At 40.8% G+C, this 3,031-nt stretch overlaps 1 protein-coding gene and 1 long non-coding RNA gene across 2 annotated transcripts in view; one reads left to right on the top strand and one right to left on the bottom strand.

Moving 5' to 3' along the window:
- The window catches only part of LOC107659406 (insulin receptor-like), a 62,746-nt gene that overhangs the window by 23,447 nt on the left and 36,268 nt on the right, over positions 1-3,031 (bottom strand). The gene's annotated exons all lie outside the window — the stretch shown is intronic.
- The window catches only part of LOC107659409 (uncharacterized), a 14,276-nt gene that overhangs the window by 6,348 nt on the left and 4,897 nt on the right, over positions 1-3,031 (top strand). The window lies entirely within an intron of this gene.

Genomic DNA, 3,031 nt, shown 5'->3' with positions numbered 1-3,031 from the left:
ATCTTTATTGGCTCACTGACGGTGATGAGATTAACCCCTTAGGTATCGAAATTTGGTAACGAACGACGAGACGTTTTTCGATACTCGATGGTATCGAGGCAATTCAGTCGGTGCCTAAAAAGTATCGAACTCGATACCCAGCCCTAATGTTGAAGGTGTCTGAATAAATTTTGGTTTGACTGTATCTATTTGATAAATGAAGTTAACCAACTAACATTATACATACTCTTTTGGTTTCTGTACCCAATATTTAAAAAATTTACAAATGCAATAAAAATATTGGTATCGGTACTCAGCATCGACAAGTACCAAAAATAAAAGTATCCGTATCGGGCGAGTACTGAAAAAAGTGGTATCGGTGCATTCCTAGAGTATAGGAGAGCATAAGTTAAACTCTTTTGAGCATTCATGCGGAGTCCCACAAGGCTCAATTCATGCACCGCTCTTGTTTAGCCTGTATATGCTCCCACTAAGTCAAATAATGAGAAAGAGAAATGAGAAAGGGGGGGGGGGTACAATGCTGTTTCATGCATTCAGAGTTGTTTACACTGTTAAAGAGTTGGATTGTCATGCTAAGCATGGCCGAAGTTAAAAAAAATGATTTGGACGTATGACGAAGTATTTCTGTGGCAAAAATCTTACTTCCGGGATCATACAAGTTTCGGAAGGTTTTTTCGATCGTGGCTCTTCATGACATAAACAAGGGTGAAACTCCTTATATGGGCATTTCTCCCGGAAGAACGCGCCCACACACTTCGACCAGATTGAGATCGCGCCCATCAACGTGCTTCATTCGGCAGCGCTGCACGGGACTCGCTCGCGAAGAATGTCTCCAAAGAAGTGTTTTTTTGGTTGGAAGGGAAAGATAGCTTTGTTCAGCTTCCTAAAGAACCCAGCGTTACGTAAACAGTGGATGCAGTTTGCTTTTCGGGGCAGCAACGGAGTTTGACAAGTATGTTTGTTGACGAACGTTTTATAAACAAGGCCCAGTTCGACGCTGGATTTGCACGTTTGATACTGAAAGATGGAGCGGTCCCAGCTATAAAAGATCGAGGTCATGATCCAGAACTGCAGACGGTAAGTGAAACGGCATCAAATGTCTGTGTTTTGTTGGCATTCTGCGCACAAGTGCTCGTCTCTCATTAGCTCTGCCCACGGCGCGCCTCCAGGAGCTCGGCTGTTTTCGGAGAGAATCATAAAGCTGTATCTTTCTTTTATAAATATGATAAAACTAAATACTTTTTGGAGATATGAAGGATGCAATACTACTCTATAGGTACTCAAGAATAACATGAGATTGGGTGAAACTGTGTGTGTTATGTCCCTTTTAAGCATTCAACTGACTTTTAACACCATGTTAAAACCTCTGACAAGTGTTCGGTGATTTAGGCAAACAAAACTAAGCTTTCAGAAGAGCTTGGAGGCTTCTCTAAAAATTCCAAACGCTCTTGACAAGCTCCGACAAACCCAGGGATCAATGTTCGGAAAAAAAAAAAGAAGTGAATTTATGTAGTGCTTTGGGGAAATAGAGCGTGCTGAAAATCCAAGAAGAAGAAAAAAGGAATGAAAACAGAGGAAAAGTTGTCATGAAAAATGAGAAAGCTGGCAATATTCTGAGCAGCTAAAATGGATTCATATGCAAGTTCAAAACAATTCTCAGTTTTTCCACTGAGCTCCATAATACATATCTCGAAATACTGAAAAGGTGTAAAACGGAGCTGCCTTTCACATAAATTACACATTAAGGTATAGAACAAGTCCGGCAAGTGTATAGCTGTTGTTGTTCACTTCAATGTCAGGTGACACCAGGTCAGCCAACTCAAGAGCAAAACAACATTACCCCTCTGTCCCTTATACACGACAATCCAGGGAGGGCCACCTCACCGCCTGCCGTGAAAAGGAGGGGAAGCGTGTGCATGTGCACATGTGACAACAATGGAGGCGCAAAGTTGGAAAAAACAAAAGTCACAAAGATTGTGTCAATTGAAAACACATTAAATTAAGAAGAATCCTGTACAAAAATGTGAATGGGTTTCCGTGAAAATTCATTATCATCTATTCTTTGAAAAACCCAACCTCCTCTGCCCCTATTTTCTCTCCCTCCCTTCTTCCCCTCGCTCTCCCACTGAACATGGATATGAGCAAACAGACATGTGGTGACTCCTGATCCAGAGAGTCCAGTCCATTTAACAGCCCCCACCGCAGATCCACCCTCAACCTTAACCAATGTGTTTGCTGGCTGTAGAAGGTATTCAATTGCCTGTACTGTCTGTGAGGCAGAGCCACCGTGTATTAACCCTTTATTGCTCACTTGTCCGCAACCTTGGGCAGAAAGACAAGGGGAGTGGAAAACTCTGCTACAAGAGTTGGAAAAACTTGTTCTTCTGCTCTGGAAAGATGTCAGCTCCTCTCTGCATTCCACCTAGAGAGTCTGGAGCGCTGTCGTTGATAAGTTGTGCTTGCTAAGTGGTGCATGTTTGATACCTTAAATAGTGTGGCTTATTGAGGAGAAGTGTGCTGTTACTTTGCTAAGTCGTCTGACTTACAATACAATACAACCAGAACAGCCTAGCATTTGGGGTGTAACGGTTCAGATTGCTCAGGGTTCCGTTCGGTTCACAGTTTTAGGGTCACAGTTAGGGTTGTGTACCGTTCACATTTTAACCGGTATGGTACCGGTATCGGTACCTGAATTTCGGTGCCGGTACCCAACGGTACCTTTTTTTGGTACTTTACTCTCTGTGTAATTACAAAAACATTTATTTCAGTGAAAAGATAAGTCCAAAAGTCTCAATTTCAACATTCTGAACAATAGGGCCCTACAAACTTTTTCTTTCTTTCTTTCTTTTTTCCCCAGAAATTCTTGTTTTAATTTTTCTGAAAATCAAATGAAGGCATTAAACATTTATTTTAAATCGAATGAAAATTAAAGGAAGAAAAACTGTGTCAATATTCCTTTAAAACATTTTTAATAGGCTAATAATTTTATTATTTTTTTCTACAATTAAGTGATTAATCTGGTTGTAATATT

This window comes from Sinocyclocheilus anshuiensis, unplaced genomic scaffold (genome assembly GCF_001515605.1).
Source record: "Sinocyclocheilus anshuiensis isolate Anshui unplaced genomic scaffold, SAMN03320099.WGS_v1.1 scaffold940, whole genome shotgun sequence".
NCBI classification, from domain to species: Eukaryota; Metazoa; Chordata; class Actinopteri; order Cypriniformes; family Cyprinidae; genus Sinocyclocheilus; species Sinocyclocheilus anshuiensis.
Note: the sequence above shows the minus strand (reverse complement) of the source record. Positions and strands in the feature narration are given on the sequence as shown.